The 21,480-nt window shown below is 38.4% G+C and overlaps 1 non-coding gene across 1 annotated transcript; it reads left to right on the top strand.

Moving 5' to 3' along the window:
- Nucleotides 1–12,378: 12,378 nt before the first annotated feature.
- Nucleotides 12,379–12,485, top strand: LOC143647548 (U6 spliceosomal RNA). The gene has a single exon (XR_013158160.1). It is a non-coding gene; the product is annotated as a U6 spliceosomal RNA (small nuclear RNA).
- The last annotated feature ends 8,995 nt before the right edge of the window (nucleotides 12,486–21,480 follow it).

Here is a 21,480-nt window from a genome sequence, read left to right as displayed (position 1 = left end):
AAGGAGTTATGTATTTAGAAGTGACATGGAACTTGTCACTTCTTGGTTCAGTGCAGAAGTCAGAACACCTGAACTGAGTAAATTTCATGCCGTTCCTGATACATAATTTTATTTTTACTTTGACTGAGGTGCATCCTTCAATTTCTATCACACAGTGCTCGGGATGTCACAGGCACATGCTCAGAACCCTGGCCTACCCACCTTCCCTTTGTCTGTTTTCAATGTGTTTCCATTCTGCAGCCCTAAGGGAAGATGCTCCATCTAAAGAAAAGGCCTGACCATACCTTGAACCCAGATGAAGGAAACAAGCAGCCCCAGGGCAGACTTATCAGGGCGGGAAATCTCAGTGGCAAGGCCCCCTCCCCAGAGGCCATATAAATACCCGATCCTTGGCAGGACAGATTTGTCCTTTTGTCTCTCCCATCAGACATCAAATGGAGAGTCCAGAGCTGCCATTCACCCACCCTGATTCAAGCAGTTAGGCCTTGTTGGGAGGGAGACCTGCAGCAGTGTCTTCCCCTGCTCCTTAGACCCTTCGTGCTTTGTAAGTCAGAAAATAGTCATTCTCTGAAAGTTTCTGTTGAATTTGGGCCTGTGTTCCCACAATGCACCATGCAGCAACTCACTCTCCACATAGTTCGTAATACGTTTGTGTAGCTATGAATGAAATAATCTGATTTTGTTTTTTCTCACTGATATTGAATGGTTGTACAGTACCGGAGACATTGTGCACATGGACGGTGACCGTGGACCTCTGTTTGTCTAGGAAGGTCACCATCATGCCTTGTGCCAGTAGAAAGTGTCTGGGTTTGGAAGATATAGTATATGGTCATCCTATGAGAGCTTCATTTCTATCCCATGTGAGTCTAATGTGGCTAAAATACCCCAGGCATGACCCACTTTCCAAGCTGCTGCACCTTTGATTTCAATCACTTCCCCTACAAAAGGTAGGATAAAAATTGTCAATCCTTTACAAAGTGTATGACTTTATTTTTCTACTTCATTAAGCAGAGCAGCAGAAAAATAAATCCAGGCTCAACAAATTTATTCAGGCTCTGCTAGGTTTTTTATTATTAGCATTTTATCAGCTTGTTACAACCACTTACGATTCTGGTGGTAAAAGTTATTCACAAAAATTAATGACAGGTACCATCTGGTAAATGACAATAAAAGAAATGCATTTGGGCAGGATATGCTTCTCTAATCACTAATCTTGCACAGATTTGGACTCATCATCAAGTAATTGTGATTTCAACTTTGAAGTATATAATTGTATTAAACGGCAACACGATTTTATCCTGGAATCAAAGAGGAAGGACTGAAATTGAAATGCAGAGTCCTTGTTTTGAATAAAAGTGAATTCCTTCAATGTAGGTTGGCACAACTGGAAAAATAAGTCTACAAGAATGTGAATGAATATAAGATTCATTTTGATGAATTTGAAATGTGTCCTGGGGATAACTTAAGATCTCATTGATTTTAAAATACGCTGCAGAGTGATGAAAGTCTCCTAGAGATAAGAAGTTGAATATAGCCACACCAGTTTTCTCGGTCAGTATGAGCTGACGTGACAATGCTAACTAAGCACAGCAAGATGTCATAATTATCTAGGAAAGGAAGTTATAAAATAATCTTCTTCAGTGTTCCTAGAACCATCAAAAGAATTTCATCTTGAACTTAGTAACATTGTCAATGTACTGCGTCATTTAGAATTGTTATTTTATTGACACGTTTTATGGGCTTATCTAAAAACTGAAAGTAGAAATATGCTTTATGTCAGGCATATAATAGCTGGTTTGCTTTAGTGGAGTAAAAAATCCGTGGTAATGTATAGTGTAGCAGTTTGAAATTTTTATGCAGGATTCGCAGACTCTAAATGGCTTTGCTCTTAGAATTCATAGCATAAGCACTGCAACATGGTTTTTTAGAAGAAAAATCTTGTATTGGACAGAAGAACAAAACCACAAATAAAGAGAGGGAGACATAGTGATTAAAGAATGAAACTTTTCTGTGTATTTAAAGATATCCAAGAATTAATAATCAAAGTTGAAGCATATTTTAAAAAATGAAACTTAGGCTGTGTCAATATATTATTGAAAGTTGAGAGTTTTTTATTTAAAAAAAATGCAGAAATTAAAGGACATATCACAAAACTCAAATTTCCTGTGAGGAAAGTAGGCTCTTTCTCTTTTTCCTTCTATATTATTTCAGAATAAAGAATAGCCTGTTACTAACATTTAAGAAATATCACTTATTTCAGTTCCACAGACACTGTCTTATGTTTTTGATGTGTTTTAAATGACTTTTTTTCCAGTGAAACACTGGGATTTTTAGAAAAATTACCAAATATATTAATATTATTTATGTAGCACTGTTGCCACAGTACCAGTCTAATATATTAAAGCATTCAAAAGTCTGAAGGGACAAGTTTCTCATGAATGTGAAGTAGAGAGACTCTCTGGGTTTTGTAATATTCCATCTACCAACCACTTTGCAGTTATTGTGATTTGTTTTCCAGTCATTTTGTGCCTGCTTTAAATGGATGTGAGATGCATGGAAAGACACTTTCCTGAAAACCAGAAGGAAGAGCATTGCTTACTTACTGAAATAAAGCAAACAGCACAAGAAGCACATCTCTAACCAAAATGTTCAAAATATAAGGCAGGAACCATGAGGAAGAATGAATTTTTTTGAATATATTGAGCTAAAAATCCATGTATTTGAGAAAACAAACATATAAATAGCACCCTTTATGGAATGAACTTGTCCTTTTGTGATAGACATTGTTGAGTAGGACTAAGTGAAGTACCTCGACAGGTGTGTTAAAGAGACAATTTGGCTATTTCTGAGAAGACTTTTAGAACTGTATTAACTTATTGTCCTGAAAACAAGAGAAAGGTAGAAAAGCTAAGCGACTCTAAGTCCAATTTAGAAAAGTCAACTTCCTATAAATAGTCGATGATGTCAAATATCATTCATGAAAATTCTTCTTTGTGAATTTCAGGTTCTTTCAGAAAAGCGTTTCTGGATCATTTCAAGGTCAACCTTGTTAGCCGACGGCACCTTTGTGGAAAACAATGTGTTGGTTCAGGTGCTTTAGACAACCTAGTCCAGCATGAAAATTTACATTTCTTATCTAAAAATGTCCTTTCAAGAAGGAAATACTGAATGAAATTTGCAAGCCGAAGCTGCCTCCCTGGATCAGTGGTTTTATCCCCAGGAACTGTGGCTTGCTGAAGTAAAGTCATTCATTAGGAAGTTTCAGCTGTCTCGTTGCTGCACCTCAGGCTGTCTTTGGAGAGATTATCCATTCTGTAGTTCCCTTGAGTGGGAGGCCTGACAGCCTGACTAACGAAGACTGTCGCTGTGATGTGATCACCAGGGCAGCAGTCCCGTTGCTGGGTTATGTAGCAGAGCTGCAATTTTGGTGATGATGCAAAGCCTGCTTTATCATTTCATCCTTTTCCTGAACCAGTGTCTAAAGAGCATGTTCTTGCCTACATAGAGCAAAATAGGCCATGTTTATCCTTAGTGAATGCAAACCAAGTGAAGTGTCTGGTAGAGGGTGCAAGAGAAGATTTCAGTCCTTATCAGGGGCTGTAAAATGACAGACAATGAAAATTCGAAATGATGTTTACTGCATAGGCATTTAAAGTGAAAATGAAAAAAAAAAGCAATAATAACACAAATCATGATGAGTTCAGTTTGGCAAGATATTTGGTGAAACCTTAATTTCAGTTAAAAATCACATTTAAATGTATTCAATATAAATCTCACATTTCTATTTCTAGAGCATCTCTTTGAAAGCATCTTTCACAGCATTTTAGAAGCATGAGTTCCTTCACTCAAGTGATGTTAGTAGGTGGAGAATATCATCTTCTCCATTTTAGAGACAGAGAGATTGATCATTGGGAAGTTAATTTATTCATCATTATAGAGTCAGTGGTAAATAAAATCTGAAGACAGAGAGTGCAAGCAAAATATAATTCAACTCTTTTTTTCACTTGATCCAAAAATGTTTAAAGAGGCCCAACTTCTACCAAATTCATGGGCAGAAGTACAATTTAACGATGAAACTTCCCAGTAGCTTAGCTGTTCATGTCTTTGGAAGCTTGGCCACAACGGGAGAGGCAGCATGGGCTGTGGCAGGGTAAGCTGTCCCAAAGTCAAAAGAGTGGCCTTTGTCACTGTCTAGCTGTTTAACCTAGACCACATCCTTCTCTGAGTCTGTGTCCTCATCTTCAAGTCAAGGAAAATACTACCCAGACTCTATTTCAGGGATATTATGAGGAGTACATTGTATAATTGTGTGGAAATACTTTTGTAAAATGCAAAGTGCTCTAACAAAATGAGGCCCTGTTAATAATCATTAATACAGATGTCATAAGCAAAGCAGAGTATAGATGGAAGTTTTTTCTATTGAGGGAAAGGTACTGGGAGTACAGTTCATATGAAGCCCTGAGGCACTCAAAATTCACAGTTCCATTAGGGGCTGGGAAAGGCTGGATTCTCTTCATTGTCCAAGCCTCATTTAAGGCAAGGAGTTTGTTTCTAAGGTGAACCCCTAAAGTTTGACTTCCACAGCTTTGGGAATATCGAATCTTGGTGTTTTTCCTAGAAACTCAGAAAACTAGATTTTTGGTCCCTTTGCTTCAGCTGCCTACCATGTCCAACATGTCACTTTGGTACTGCTAATTCTGAGCAGAAATGCCTGTCCCTCTTCCAAGGGACATAAAACTATGCATGTGTCTTCATGTGTGTGTGCATGTGCTCTATTTATTCTCCTTGACATACCTCTTTACAATCTACTTACAATTTTGGCCTTGAAAGTAAAATCCTTTAGACCATGCCTGTTCTTTCAACTATCTATTAGGAACCTCTAGAAGTGATCATTGCCACAAAAAGAAATAATAAAGATTTCTTATCTATAAGCCCCTGAAGATGTCAGATGCATGAAACAAAACAGAACAGAAATTATTAGCTTTGGATAACATGACGTTGTCTTGGGACTTATGTGGCTCCTATAGTATTGGTGTATTTCCTTTGGATTTCTTCCTAAACCTACATTTTAACTTTGAATGCAAACATTTTATTTTTACATAAAATGTCAATTTAATTTTTTTGGCTGGTGACAATTATATGCTGTATGAAGAGATAAACTCAGATCTTGCTAATCACAGTATGATATATTACTGATAATGCGTAGTGAGCTCAAGTAGAGTGGAAAAATGGAAATCAAAACCATCAAAGTGGAGTGAGAACTGTTGAAAATGCTATTTATCAGAGTTAGTGTAGAAAGGGCATTGTGGGAGGAGTGAATTCATTTATTTTGTGCAATCTGTGAGATGAACACTTACAATGTTGATTTTCTGGACTCTCATTCCTACTCATTATTATAGAAACTTCAGCTTTCACTGAGGTTCTTTTCTATCCTCTTACTTATGGAGTCTGTAGAGAACATCTGACTGATATCATAAGGGTACTTCTAGCTGCTATAGCCACAGGCCATTGTTTATCCTTTTACTATTCCAGTTCCTTTTAAACGTGAACACAAGGCCCACCCACCCAGGGCCTCTAGTCCTGGGAATCACCATAAGCAATGTTCTGCTCTTTCACTTGTCCAAGCAAGGGTGTATATTCTGGAGCTTTCGGTGGCTAAAGACATGCTGTGTATGGGTACATCATATGCAGAAGAGGGAAGAACACCAACCCACCCATTTTATGTGACACTTCATCAGGTGAGTGTCAAAGTACTGCTGTTTTGAGAGTTATTAGTGAAAAACCTATTTCAGGTTTTACTCACAATGTGGTCTCTACCGAGAACCAAGGAATGAGTCCATAGGGGTTGGTAAGAGGACAAGTCAAAGTAAAGGACGTCATGCTGAACTCTACATCTTACATCATGATGAATTTTGGATTTTTTACTTTCATCTGATGAAAATGGTAAAGCATGCAGATTCTAAGGTCAGACCACCTGAGTCCAAATCCCAGCTATACCATAACCAGTTTTGTGACTCTGGGCAAGTTCCTTGGCATTTCTGTCTGAGGCTGTTATATCACCTGTCAGGCATAAAGCCCACCTGTTAAGACCATGAACCTTCAAAGGATTTGTTGAAATGATCCACAATAATGGCTGGCACAGAGTCAAGACTCAGTAATTATCAGCTAGCATTTTTTTTCTTCAAAATATTCACAATTGGTGGAAACTTAACTCTTAATGAGGGTAAAAGCTTGAGCAGGACTAATTTCAAATGCGCATAGTAAACTCCCCCACACTTCTCCAACTACTCCCTTTTTGAAAAAAATAAAGCTGTTTTGTAGGTAGTCATTTAAAAAGTATTATTTTTTTTGTTCAGGAAAAACGTTCCATTTAGAGAAGAGCTATTATTGTTCCATAATAATTCATATCTTGGATAGAAGCTAGGTGTGACGTTTTGTTGTAACAAACATATTTTGAGTGGCCATATCATCCATTTAGATCATGTCTGCAAACTTGTGTATCTATTTTTTTTCTTTATTGTCCAGATAGTGCCAGATGCTTTGATTGAGCTACTATTTTTTCCTCCATGACTGAATTAGCTGCATTGATGGAATCAAATGCATATTTTTGGCACAGTGTAAATCATGGCCTTAATATCCTTATTCATGGTTTTCATTGTGCAGCAAATGAGAGAAATAATACAGCTGCAGAGGATACAATGAGAAATGACTGTAAAACTCATCAAAATACTCTGAAATACAAGTGTTCTATAAATAATAATGGCAGATGGTACTATAGTATACTTAAAGATAAGCATTTCCAACAAACTAATTAATATTACAGGAGATGGGAAATTACCTTATGCTCAAAGCAGGTCTAATATTTCATCTTTTTCATGTATACAAGAGAAAATATGAATTGTGATCAGAATGAGAATCTAAACGTTTCTATCAACATAAAGCAAACTAGAGTTGTTTTGTATCTTCTGAATTGCATCTGCTGCATCTTCTTGAGGGGAAATATGTGAAATAAAAAGCTCAGCTTCAAAAATTAAATTTTATTTTCTTTTCAGATATGCACTTTGAAGCATTAAGTTCAAGTTCCAAAAAATCCCTCAGTAGTGGAGGATTTGGGATGAAGAAATAAGTCCTGGTGTTATGAAAATTGCCTCAGAGGATTTCATTGCCTCAACATTCTTTTATTCATGAGTAATGAGTGTCAAAACTTATTTCAAAGTATAATGATGAATATGCTAATATACATTTTGTTCTCTCTGCAAGTAGTTAAAATAACTTACTGAGGAGAACTAGTTCATTACCACAATGTGAAGCTGAATTCAGTGAGTGGTTAGTGTTTTTCTTGACCTCTTTTGCATAAACAAGACCACATGGAATCAGGTTGTTACAAATATGTTTGTACATTGTCCATTTTCCCTCCATTAAGGACAACTGAAACCATTAAATGGTGTTTGTTGATAACAAGACTCAATATATTTAAATTCTTTCCACCTTTTGCTATAGTGGCAGCTCTAAGATTTTAAGATATGAAGTCATTAGCTGTACAATTATTGATTGACTTCCTCTTCCTTTGGAGAGGAAGTAAAATCAAATTTTATTTCTATGTATTCTGATAAAATTGTAAACATGTTCCTAAAAACAACCAAGAAAATTGAATAATAAACATAATACTAACAAATCAAGAATTGCAAAATGGGTCAAAATACTAGATAGTGCTTATTAGAATGATTAACAACTAAAACAAGTATCATTTGTATCTTCTGAAAGAAATTAGGTCATTGTCAAAATAGTACCACACTTGATAAAGTGGAAGAGATTTTATATTATTTTATTTTTTACTATGGACTTGGAATGTGCAATCCATGCTTCTACACTGCCAAGTCTGTGATATTGCAAATTGTTCCTTAAAACATTGACTCTTAAAAAGCAGCAAGAGCTAAATAATCAAATCCAGCATTTAAATGTCAACCAGTAAGAAATTACAATGCCTTCCACTGTATTTTATTAAGAGTCAACGGCAACTTTACAAACTTAAAGAGTTATGAAAATTTATTATGATTTAAGCAGAGAGCTGACTCTTGTTTGTGGGTGGTTTTCCAGAGTAATAAGGAAATGCACTTAATGTAGCTGAGTCATACTGTGCCTCTTGTTCTAAAATGGGTATTTACCATCTCCAAATTGAAGGCTGAAAATACTTTTTTCTGACAAATCAATCTTTGCTTAGATTTTCTTACCAGCCTATACTACTACCTCCTAACACATTGACTTTGTCATTCATTGTGAATTAGTTTTCCATTCTCTATGTAAGTTTTCCATACTCTAAGTAGTCAATGATACTACTTCATAAGACAATCAGTTTTCAACTATTAAACTTGAGATATTTATGGATTTGTGTTTACAGCATCCATATTAGCATTTTCAAATCATTTCTTTAAATTCCCCTGTTATATCCAATGACTTATTTTTTAAAGTTATCATTTGGTATATTTTTTAATTTAAAATTTTTTTTTAAACATAACAACATATAAACACAACATTCTTACCATATGATCATTCCATTCTTGGTATATAAACAATAACTCACATCATCATCACATAGTTGTATATTTATCACCATGATCACCTCTCAGAACATTTGCATCAATCCAGAAAAAGAAATAAAAAGAAAAAAGAAAAAAATTTGTACATACCATACCCCCTACCCTTCCCCATCACCGATCACCAGCATTTCAATCTACTAAATTTATTTTAGCACTTGTTCCCCTTATTATTTATTTATTTTTAATCCATATGGTTTACTTGTCTGTCAATAAGGTAGATAAAAGGAGCATCAGACACAAGGTTTTCACAATCACACAGTCACATTGGGAAAGCTATATCATTATACAATCATCTTCAAGAAACATGGCTACTGGAATACAGCTCTACGTTTTCAGGCACTTCCCTCCAGCCTCATTTGAGCTTATTTTTGTGAGCACTTCCCTTGAACAAGCACCAATAGGAAGACCATCTTTTGAAATTTAATGCTCAGTTATTTTTTCTTTCGTAGTTGGTTATCTGGTTAAAACACACTGGATATTTGTCTTCTTTAGTAAAAACTGACAGTGAATTTAGTTCTTCTTGCTAATTGAGAATGCAATTTTGTATATGAAAAATTATACAAAAGAAAAACACTTTATATTCAGACCACTGACTGTTATCTTTGTTTTGGGATATGTCTGAAACAGCCCTCCTTTATTTTACAAAATGGGGCAGGATTTTAAAATTAGAGGGCATCTTCAAAACCATTTATTCCAATCTATGCATAAATAGAAAAAGAATTTTGGCCAGAAGGTATGACTCGATCTAGGAAGAAATTAGATCTGTGTAATAATGAAGAAGGGAAGTTGCTACTGTAATTCGTTTTTACATGAGTGAAGTTTTACTATGAGTTTTGACTAAATTCCAAGTAAGGTTTACCGTGAAGGTAATAAAACGTGATTTGAAATGGCACCTTCCCTAGCCCTAGAAGGGGCACCATATGTTCAAAAGAATATATGTTTTTGGAAAGCATGCAAAATATTTTAACCACAATTAGTTAAGACCGCTTTCTCTTTTCACCCTGACTTGCCCTTTGTCACATACTCCCTCCTGTAAGGTAGCATTGCAGTGACCACATTTTGGGGATTTGGCTAAAGGGATGTAGAGTTGTGGATACATTTGGTAATTAAAAGAGTTTAGGGAGGTATATTTATGTGGTTCTCAGTGTTGCCAGAGCTCCTTTGTCACCGGAGCCCAGTTCCAGGCTCGTTGTCTTCTTGCACAAAGAAATGCAAGGAAGAGACAAGTAGGTATAAGCAAGTGAGAAAAGTTTATTGAAGAGAAAAATAAGTACATACTTAAAGGGTTGAGTGGGGGCATGATCAAGAGAGAGACACATGCAGTTTGTTTGGCACAAGGGTTTTTATCAGATTAAACAAAGGAAAATGGGGGTTTTGAGATGTTGGTACATTGTAATTGGTTAGAAAGCATTCAAATTAAGTGTTGCAAATGGGCTATAACTATTGGCTGTCAATATATTCTTGATTAGTTGCCTATACATTCCTATGATTGATCGTCTATACATTCCTGTGATTGGTTTGTAAACGCGTAAATAAAGAATTATAAGTGAGCTATTGTGATAGGTTGTCTAGATATTCAAATTAAGGAATGTAAATGGGTTATTATAATTGGTCCATGCCCTTTAGTTGAACGGTGTATTCTGTCTTGTTCGTCTGACTGCTTTGGGTTTCAGGAACCTGACTGTTGTCACCAGATGCCCTCCCCCTGCACCTCCTCTGAAAGTGTCTCAGGGCTTGCAAGATGTTTTTCCTATGTCTAACTTGACTCAAAAGTAATTTAGGAATCTCATTAAAGCCTTCCTCTAATTTATATAAGCTTCAGACCTGACCAACCTAGATCTGATCCTGAATTTTTTCTCAGTCTCTGTACTGTTAGTAAATTAATGTTTTAGATTCTAGGACATCAAATATTAAAATACTTAGATGGTATTTACAAAGTCTTTAGTCATATCTTTGACTGTTAGATGAAACGTGTAGGGAAGACAGGAAGGAGAATTTGAAATTGGTTGAGATATTGATCAATGCTCATCAATCATGAATTCTGTTTTAATGATTTTGATATTTTGTCATCATGAAATTTTACATTAATTTTGATTTTAAAAAGAAAAGCTTCACTCTAATGTAATTTATCCTGATTACTGCATTTTTCAGTACTCTCCTTAGGTTTTGCACCTGAGGCCAGTAGGTCACTTGCCTCATCCCAGTTGCTTTATGTATTGATCTCAAATGTTGTCCCTGTCCTGTTCAGAATATCCAATAATAGTTTGATTAGGTACATAAATAATGTTTATTACTGTTTAGATTATTCAAAACTAGATGAAATGAAGGAGATTTTCAGCAAGTGAAAGGCTGGCCAAATGTCAAACAATGAAATTAAGCTAACTGTAATGCCCTTGCTTATATTCAAAAAGTGAATTGTCAAATACAAAAAGAAGAACTAATTCATTAAGAATGAACATGTAGGGACTTCTGGGTCAAGATGGCAGCTTAACAATGTGCGCATTTTAGTTCATCCTCCAGAACAACTACTAAATAACCAGAAACAGTACAGAACAGCTCCTGGGGCCACATCAGTGACTGGACACACAGCGTACCCCAGTCTGGACCAGCTGGACTGGCTGCGAGCACCCCCCAGAACCGTGAGTTCCAAAGCTGTGGCAGCCAGTGCCCCTCCCCCACAGGCTGCTTCCCAGAGGGGAAAGGAAAGAACTTTACCAGCAGCAGGGACTGGGCACAATCAAACACCAATTTGGGAACTAATTAACAAATTCTGACTACTAAAAATAGACCCCCAGCTTAGGTGAACCTGATCAAAGCGGAGGTTGCTCATTTTTGCCCCGGCGCCAAGGGGGCAGGACTGACAGAAAAAGGGGAAAAAAAAAAGAAGGAAACAGAGGTTTTTATGGCTGTGTATCTACAAAGGCTTGACTGCCTCTGGATACAGTGGCAGGACTTTTCAGGCTGCAACTGCCCCAGGCATAGGCAGAAGTGAGCTCTTTTGGGGGCTTATCTGGAGCTTGTGCCTTCCCCAGGGGAGGGGTGAAGCCCCACCCAGGTGGAATCCCTCCATCAAGGAATTCAGACACTAGGGCTTGGTAATCTGAAGTCATTAAAACCAGCCTATAACCTCTCCTCTGTCTCCACCACGCCCCCAGCAGGGAGAGTTTGCCAAAGTTAAAGGTACCGCATCACCTTATGCTGGTGGGACCTGCAGTCAGACAAGCACCACATACTGGGCAGGATAAGAAAAACAGAGTCCAGAGACCTCACAGGAAAGTCTTTCAACCTGCTGGGTCTCACCCTCAGGGAAAATCGACACAGGTGACTCTTTCCTCCTGATAAGAGGCCAGTTTGGTTTGGGAAAATCTGGCTGCAGTCTATAATATCTAAACAGACCCTCCTAAGTGTGTGTGGGGGAAAGGCACCACACAAGCAGGGCAAGAAACAAGAAAACAAGAACTGAAAAATTCTCCTCTGTTAAACAAAACTTAAGCTAAAGGTCCAGATAAAGCTGAACAGAATGTCAAAGAACAGATAGACAACAAATTCATCCAGCAAGAAAACCCTAGATAAAAGAAGTGAAAGCAATCTCCAGAATAAACTAATTAGGGTAATTAAATGCCTAGATGCCAGCAAAAAATAACAAATCACACTAGGAAAATTGAAGATATGGCCCAGTCAAAGGAACAAATCAACAATTCAAATGACATATAGGAGCTGAAACAATTAATTCAGAATGTACGAACAGACATGGAAAACCTCATCAAAAACCAAACCAATGGTGCTCACTTCGGCAGCACATATACTAAAATTGGAACGATACAGAGAAGATTAGCATGGCCCCTGTGCAAGGATGACACGCAAATTCGTGAAGCGTTCCATATTTAAAAAAAAAAATGAAAGGAAAAAAAAAACCAAACCAATGAACTGAGGGAGGATATAAAGAAGGCAAGGAAAAGACAAAAAGAAGAAACTGAAAGTCTGAAAAAACAAATCACAGAACTTATGGGAATGAAAGACACAGTAGAAGAGATGAAAAAACAATGGAAACCTACAATGGTAGATTTCAAGAGACAGAACAGGTAGGATTTCTGAACTGGAGGATGGAACATCTGAAATCCGACAAGAAACAGAAACTATAGGAAAAAAAATGGAAAAATATGAGCAGGGACTCAGGGAATTGAAAGACAATATGAAGTGCATGAATATACGTGTTGTGAGTGTCCCAGAAGGAGAAGAGAAGGGAAAAGGAGGAGAAAAACTAATGGAGGAAATTATCACTGAAAATTTCCCAACTCTTATGCAAGACTTAAAATTACAGATCCAAGAAGTGCAGCGTACCCCAAAGAGAATAGATCCAAATAGACATACTCCAAGACATTTAATAATCAGATGTCAGAGGTCAAAGAGAAAGAGAGGATCTTGAAAGCAGCAAGAGAAAAGCAATCCATCACATACAAGGGAAGCCCAATAAGACTATGCGCAGATCTCTCAACAGAAACCATGGAAGCGAGAAGACAGTGGGATAATATATTTAAATTATTAAAAGAGAAAAACTGCCAACCAAGAATTCCATATCCAGCAAAATTGTCCTTCAAAAATGAGGGAGAAATTAAAACATTTTCAGACAAAAAATCACTGAGAGAATTTGTGACCACGAGACCAGCTCTGCAAGAAATACTAAAGGGAACACTAGAGACAGATATGAAGACAGAAGAGAGAGGTGTGGAGAAGAGTGTAGAAAGGAAGACTATGAGTAAAGGTAAAAAGAAAGAAAATTAGATATGACCTATAAAATCCAGAAGGCAAAATAGTAGAAGAAAGTACTACTCATGCAGTAATAACACTGAATGTTCATGGATTAAACTCTCCAATCAAAAGACATAGTCTGGCAGAATGGATTAAAAAACAGGACCCATCTATATGCTGTCTCTACTCAAAGGACACGAGGCCAAGGACACAAATGGACATTTACACACCAATGTTTATAGCAGCATTATTAACAATTACCAAGAGATGGAAACAGCCAAAATGTCCATCAACAGACAGTTGGCTAAACAAACTGTGACATTTACATAAGATGGAATATTATGCAGCTGTAAGACAGAATAAAGTTATGAAGTATGTAACAACATGAATGGACCTTAAGGACATTATGCTGAGTGTGATTAGCCAGAAACAAAAAGACAAATACTGTATGATCTCACTGATATGAACTGACATTAGTGAATAAACTTGGAATATTTCCTTGGTAACAGAGACCATCAGGAGATAGAAATAGGGTAAGATATTGGATAATTGGAGCTGAAGGGATACAGATTGTGCAACAGGACTGAATATAAAAACTCAAAAATGGACAGCACCATATTACCTAACTGTAATACAATTATGTTAAAACACTGAAGGAAGCTGCATATGAGAATGATAGAGGGAGGAGGGCTGGGGCATAAATGAAATCACAAAGAAAGACGATAAAGATTGAGATGGTGTAATCTAGGAATGCCTAGAGTATATAATGATACTGACTAAATGTACAAATTTAAAAAGTTTTTGCATGAGGAAGAACAAAAGAATGTCATTACTGCAGTGTGCTGAAAATAGACGGTACTTAATATTTTAAAATTTCAACTAATGTGTGAGACTAAAGCAAAAAATGTTTATTTGGTACAAATCTATACTTTGACTAGTGCATCTCCTAATATAACTTATGTAGATAGTTGATTGAACACCTTAAGTACATGGAACTTGGTATAGGACATGAGATTTTGTTGGTTTGTCCAGGTGATGTCCTGATGAATCCCAGAGTGACTTGATCAGTGAGTGGAAAAGTATTTGCAAAGTCCCCTTCGGGGAATGGTGAGAACGGGGGAAAACTCAACTTCCCCAAGTTGAATTCTTGATATTCTCACAAGCAGTGTGGACAGTAAAAGCTATAGGCTGAGCCCCCAGTCTTGGGGTTTGTTCATATGAAACTTAACCCCACAGGGGATAGGTCAAGCCTACTTAAAATTAAGCCTAAGAGTCACCCCCAAGAGAACCTCTTTTGTGGCTCAGATGTGGCCTCTCTCTCCAGCCAACACAGCAGGCAGACTCACCACCCTCCCCCTGTCTATGTGGGACATGACTGCCAGGGGTGTGGATCTTCCTGGCAGAGTGGGACAGAAATCCCAGAATGAGCTGAGATTCAGCATCAAGGGATTGAGAAAAACTCTAGAATAAACTGAGATTCAGCATCAAGGGATTGAGAAAAACTCTAGAATAAGCTGAGATTTAGCATCAAGGGATTGAGAAAAACTCTAGAATGAGCTGAGGCCCACCATCAAGGGATTGAGAAAACCTTCTCGACCAAAAGGGAAAGAGTGAAATGAGACAAAGTGTCAATGGCTGAGAGATTCCAAACAGAGTCGAGAGGTTATCCTGGAGGTTGTTCTTATGCATTAAGTAGATATCACCTTATTATCCAAGATGTAATGGAGAAGCTAGAAGGAACTGCCTGAAAATGTAGAGCTGTGTTCCAGTAGCCATGTTTCTTGATGATGATTGTATAATGATATAGCTTTCACAGTGTGACTGTGTGATTGTGAAAACCTTGTGTCTGATGCTCCTTTTATCTACCTTGTCAACAGATGAGAGGAACACATGGAATAAAAATAAATAATAGGGGGAACAAATGTTAAAACAGATTTAATTTGAAATTCTAGTGATCAATGCAAGGGATCAGTAAGGGGTATGACCTGTAAAATATTTTTTTTCTGTTTGTTATATTTTTCTGTTGTCTTTTTATTTCTTTTTCTGAATTGATGCTAATGTTCTGGGAAATGATCATGATGATGAATATGCAACTATGTGATGATATTGTGAATTGCTGAGTGTATGTGTTGGGAATGTTTGTTTCTTGTAGTTTTTTAATTAATAAAAAATTAAAAAAAAAAAAGAATGAACATGTAAAATGACTTGGGTCTTAACAATAAGCTTAATGTGTCTTAGAAGCGTGAGTAGGCCACTAAGAAACTGTGCCACCAAGAAATTGTGCATCTAACAGCCACGTTGCTCTCAGATCCGTTCCTCACACTTCCCTGGCTCTGCTCTATAATCCAAGAGCCGCCTTTCCTAAGCTCCCTTGCTCCCTGGTTTCCAGGTATGTTTAGTTAATGAAGAGCATGGACTGAAGACCTGAGGGTGGGAAGAGGGGAGGAGCAAGATTATTATTTTTCCCACACCCTGTTTCCTGTGGCTCTATTCTCTGCTTCCACTGTGCTGACCTGGCTCCTGGATTTTGGGAATACTATCTGCTTCCGTGTCCTATGGATAGCAGTGGCTTCCTGCTTTGGCTAATCTCTGGGTTGCTTCTGTATCCTCTGTTTGGTTTCTTAACTCTCTCATCATATGTGTAACCACGTATTACGTTACCCCTGTTCGGAAGATATAGAGTGGTTATTTTTCTGGCTGGATTCTAATCAATGCAGCAATAAAAGGGTGTATTTGACAATGCAGAGTTTTCTTCAGTGTGCAATTGGATTATTTGCACTTGGATTATTTTAAAATCCAAGTGTGCATTTTAAAATAGACATGGTAGAGGAAAGAGCTTTGCACTAGACAGCCTATGTGCTGTTCCCAGCACTATGACCTACTGGCTGTGACCTTGTCATTCAGGAGTCAATTCCTTCTCTGAGCCTGAATTTATTGACCTATAAAATGGTGGTGGTGGTGGTAATATTTAACCTGTGTATTGAAAGGCTCAAATGACATGATCTAAGTGTTAAAACTTTACAAAGTGTAAAGCAGGTGTTACTGTTCTTGCTGCTATGTTATTTGAGGAGCTGTTTGTTTACGAGGCAGGAGAGAAGAAATAGCAGTAGTCTGCATATATGAAGGAATGCCATGAAGCAATCCTTTTATAAAGTGCTGTAATGGACCAAACAGTGTCCAGTGGATAGAAATTACAGGGAAGCATATTTCAGCTCAGCATAAATCAGAGTTTGCCAATAAGTAGAGCTATTCGATAATCTAAAAGATTACCTTAAGATGTAAAGAATTCCTGATGTCTGATCATATCCAGAGTCCAGCAATTCATTATTGGGGTGAGATAATAATGTTTGATATGAAACAGCATTAACTATAATAATAACTAACATTTATTGAAAGCTTAGCAAATATCAGGTTCTGTCCTGAGCACTTAACATGTATTAATTCCTTTTAATTCTTACAACTACATGGATGCAGTTGAACTATTTTACTGAGGAACAGAGCTATAGCAATTTGTCCAAAGTCACAGAACTAATATGTAAATGACCTACAGGCTATGATTCTAAGAATTTTAGTACCTACATAAGAAATGTATGTAGCCAGCAGTCGCTTAGTAAATACTCTTTGATTATGTGATATATCTCTGAAAACAAGACTGGTAACTTCTAATGGAAGCAGTCAACTCCAATGTGCTTAGGGAACTGAGGACAGACTAGAATGGAAGGCTACAGTTCTTTGCTTTCACACCTGAGCTTTGATATGAAACCAACTTCATGGTAAGGCCAGCTTGCTAACTTTCTTTTGACTGGGGTATGTACGGATTGTCAGCCTAGGGTATGTACGGATTGCCAAATTTATGTAGTAGTCAGCCTTAAGGAAATGTCAAAGTCTGTGCTCTTGGTTCAATGTCAAAAGTGTGTTGGCAACATTTACAGTTGTTGATGGAGGGCATAGTTTCAAACATCTTGTCTTTGATAAACAGTGAACTGCATTAAATCCTGGGAAGTCAGAGGAAGCTCTTATTCTAGGATGAAAGCCAACTCCAGATATGTATCAGAACAGACACAATTCTTGAAATAGAGGCACAATGAGTCCCCTGAATCAGTCAATACACTGTCTGCTTGGAGGTGTTTTGGGCTGAATGGGAACAGAGCTTACAAGTTTTGGGGAGAGAGGATATCATATTTACAACCTCACCACACAGTGTAAGACCCCAGGTCGTTAAGGGCAGTATCAGTGGTTCCTAAGCTTAGCACACATCAGTTTACCTGTTGGCGTGTTACAATACAAATTGCTGGGCCCTGCCCCCAAAGTTTCTGGTTTAGTAGAGATAGGGTACAAGAATTTGCATTCCCAAGAAGTTCTCAGGTGATGCTAATGCTGCTGATCTGGGACCCACACTTTGAGAGCCACTGGGCTATATGGTGTGGCTCATTTAGTAAATGTTCTCTATATCCAAGAAGGGATTACTAAGAATCATGGAGGTCTTCCTGAGAATCTGGCATACCAAGTGCAAAGAGGTATCAATGCTCATGTTTTAGTGGGGCTTGGCTTAACAATGTGTGTTGTGTAAGTGTGAAATGAGGCTGGACAGGCAGCTTGCCACCACGTCCGTCCACACCATCTATTCTCAGGGATAAACTGTGCCTACTCTTTCAATCCTTGTCCATATGGTAAGGAATTCAGACCTTCATCATCACGTCTCGACATCCATTTACCATGTTTCTCCAGGCATAGATGAACACAATTTTCTGGCTGGGGTCACAGTAACACATACTATAGCGGAACTGTTACCACCAAGGGTGTGGGCACTGTATTTCTACGAAGACAATCTAAGACCATTCTCAATCATCACACTATAATTTTGTTCTGAAAATCTGTTAAGACATTTTAAAACTATATAATTAAGTTTTTGAGTTTAAATGTAGTAATTTATTTGATAACATTGTATCCAAATACTCCCCTCCACAAAAGAGTACATTAGAAAAATAACTGGTGAAATCTGAATAAGGCCTATACGTTAGTTAATAGTATTTTACCAATGTCAGTTTCCTGGTTTGATATTGTACTATAATTATATATGATGTTACCATTTGTGGGAAGCTGAGGAAAGGGTATACAGGATATCTCTGTTCTTTTTTTCTTTTTGCAAGTTCTTATAAGTCTACAAATATTTTTAATTAAAAAATTAACAAAACTAATAATTTATAATACTTAAGGCCACCCATCAATGTCTTGGCTCAATCTCTCTGGTCATATCTTCAATATATTCTTACATATACCCTTCTTTGTCCAAACTTGAATTGTGGTTTCACCACTTGGTAGTCTTGTGACTTTAGGCAAATTTAATTGACCTCTCTTGGCTCCCATTTCTTAATGTTTGCAATGCTGATAATTATAGCAACTAGTCAGTGGTCATTTTAAGGATTGAGTGAGTTACAATGTGCTTAGAACAGCACCTGGCACATAGTAAGGACTTCTAAAGGCATGATGGTGATGGGGATGATGATAAGATGATTCATTTCTGCTTCTGTCAATTGTTAGACTACAGTGCTCTTGATTACCCCCACTTAGCCATCCATACCAAAACCCTGGTCATTTCAATAGGCTCAGCTAAAATACCGTAAACAGGTATTTTAAGTAGGAAAGGACTTAATACAAGGATATAAGTGCTTGAAACGGCTGCAGGGGGAAAAAAAAGCTAAAGAAAACTACTACTTATTCCAGGTTTGCTCCTAACATCAAATGATGAAGTTCAGACAACCACAGGAAATTGTCATCAATGTTCATGACTGCCTGGAGTGTGAAAGTAGGTGGTCCTTAGGAAAATGCCCCAAAAAAGTCACTAAATATCCTCAAAAATACTGTAGTTCATGCATTGACTTGCTACTGTTAAAGAAACAATAATATGGTGCCATGTTTCTTTTGCCTCCCAAATTTTGTGCATCAGTCATTGGCAGAATATAACCCAAAGTCTTACTAACAAGGGGTTCAGGTATATGTAACTTCAACCCTTTCAGTCCCTGAGATGCGGAAGAAAGACAGAAGCGAGCAAAAAGTGTTTTAAATTGTCAATAGACAGTAGACATTAGGCTTTTCTTGAATACTTTTATCATCATTTCAGCCACATGTTATTACTTCCTTCCTTACAATAACACTGCACCTTCTTTATATGTAGCTTCAAGCCTTTCAGCAAGGGTATAGTCTCACCCCGCCCACCCTGAGAGCTGTGCACCTGCATGCAGCCCCTCCACCCTCACGTCCCCCACCCTGCAGGTGGTTGCCTGTGGGCGCTCACCTTCATACCCCAGCCACACTCGCCCCCAGCCCATACAGTCATGCAACCCCACCCAGACCCTTGAGCTTTGCCAAGGCCCCGTGCCCTGCATGCGTGCGGCACACACACATAGACACATCCTCCCCACTGGGTGCCCACGTATCCATGCATCGACCTCGTGATCCCTGCACTCCAGCCCCCTGCTCTGCACACATGCACACTCTTGCCCCCTCAACCCCTGCACAAGCGCCCTGCTCCCATACCTGGGAGGTGCTCACATGCACAGCTATGCTACATGCATGCACCCCTGCCCCAACCCTCCACACCTGCACAGCCATGCCCACCTGACATCACCTGCCCCCGACCTATGTCCTGTAACCCCTATGACCTGTGCCTCACCCCTACACATTCATGCATTGGCATCCCAGACCCCCTGAACACCTTCCCCTGCACAAAGACACACTTGACCCTGCCATCCCTGTGCTGTGACCTCTGTGCCCCGTACCTCATACCCTATACACATGAGTCCCACGTTCCACATGCCCACCTACATTCTGCCTCCTCACCAGCCCCTGTGCATTCACACAGCCCCCCTCATCTGCCTTCTGCTGTGCCCTACCTCTGTGTCTCCCATGCTGCACCCTGCCTCTGAGCTCCAAGGCCTGCCTGAGCTGCATCTTGACCCCATGGATCCCACATTGCACCTCTACGACCCTGTGCCCCACACCCACCCTCACAGACACCAGCATAACATTCCTACCCATGCTTACACCTATGCTGCAACCCATCACCCAACTGTGTCCCACCCCATCCCCCACATCCTGTCCACAGCTGTCCCACAAATACAAAGCTTTAGATTACTGAAGGAAATCAACTTCCAAAGTAAGCCTATCAAGATATTTACATGCCTTGAAGGCAAAAGAAGATCACTAAGCATATGATGCAGACAGACAGCCCAGCCTAATGACCAAATTAAAACAGCAGAGGAGACACAGACCTTGGAACAACTAATCAAAGATGTTCATGTGACTCTACAAAATAAAATCAGTGGGGTGGCTAATGGCATAAAGGAGATCAAGAGAACACTAGAATAGCATAAAGAAGAATTTGAAAAAAGAAATGGAAAAATAGCAGATATAGAGATTAAAGATGCTGTAGACCAAATTAAAAATATACTAGGGGCACGCAACAGCAGATTTGAAGAGGCAGAAGAAAGGATAAGTTGACTAGAGGAAAGGACAACTGATTTTGAGCACACAAAAGAGCAAATGGCAAAAATGATGGAAAAAGTTTGAATTGGATCTTAGGGAAATGATGGAAAACAAAGCACACAAATATCAGAATCATTGGTGTCTGGGTGCCTGGGTGGTTCAGTGGTAGAATGCTCCCCTTCCATGCAGGAGACCTGGGTTCAATTCCCAGACCATGCACTGCCCCCCCCCCCCCCCCCCCCCCCAAATTATCAGTGTCACATAGAAAAGAAGAGTAAAAGACTAGGAGGATTACTTGAGGATATAATGGAAGAAAACTTCCCAACCCTTATAAAAGACATAAATATGCAAATCAAAGAAGCCCAATGAACTCCAAATAGAACAAAATCCAAGTAGACCTTCCACAAGACTAATCATACTAATCAGTATGTCAAATATTGAAGAGAAGCAGAAAATCCTGAAAGCGGCAAGAGAAACCACCTAAGACTGAGTTCAGACTACTCACCTGGCACCATGGAGGTGAGAAGGCAATAGTATGATATAATTAAGAGCCTGAAAGAGAAAGACTTCCAGCCAAGAATTCTGTACCCAGCCAAATTGTCCTTCAAAACTGAGGGAAAGATTAAAATTTTCACTGACAAATTCTGAG

This window comes from Tamandua tetradactyla, chromosome 9 (genome assembly GCF_023851605.1).
Source record: "Tamandua tetradactyla isolate mTamTet1 chromosome 9, mTamTet1.pri, whole genome shotgun sequence".
NCBI lineage: Eukaryota > Metazoa > Chordata > Mammalia > Pilosa > Myrmecophagidae > Tamandua > Tamandua tetradactyla.
This window is presented reverse-complemented; position numbering and strand designations above follow the sequence as displayed.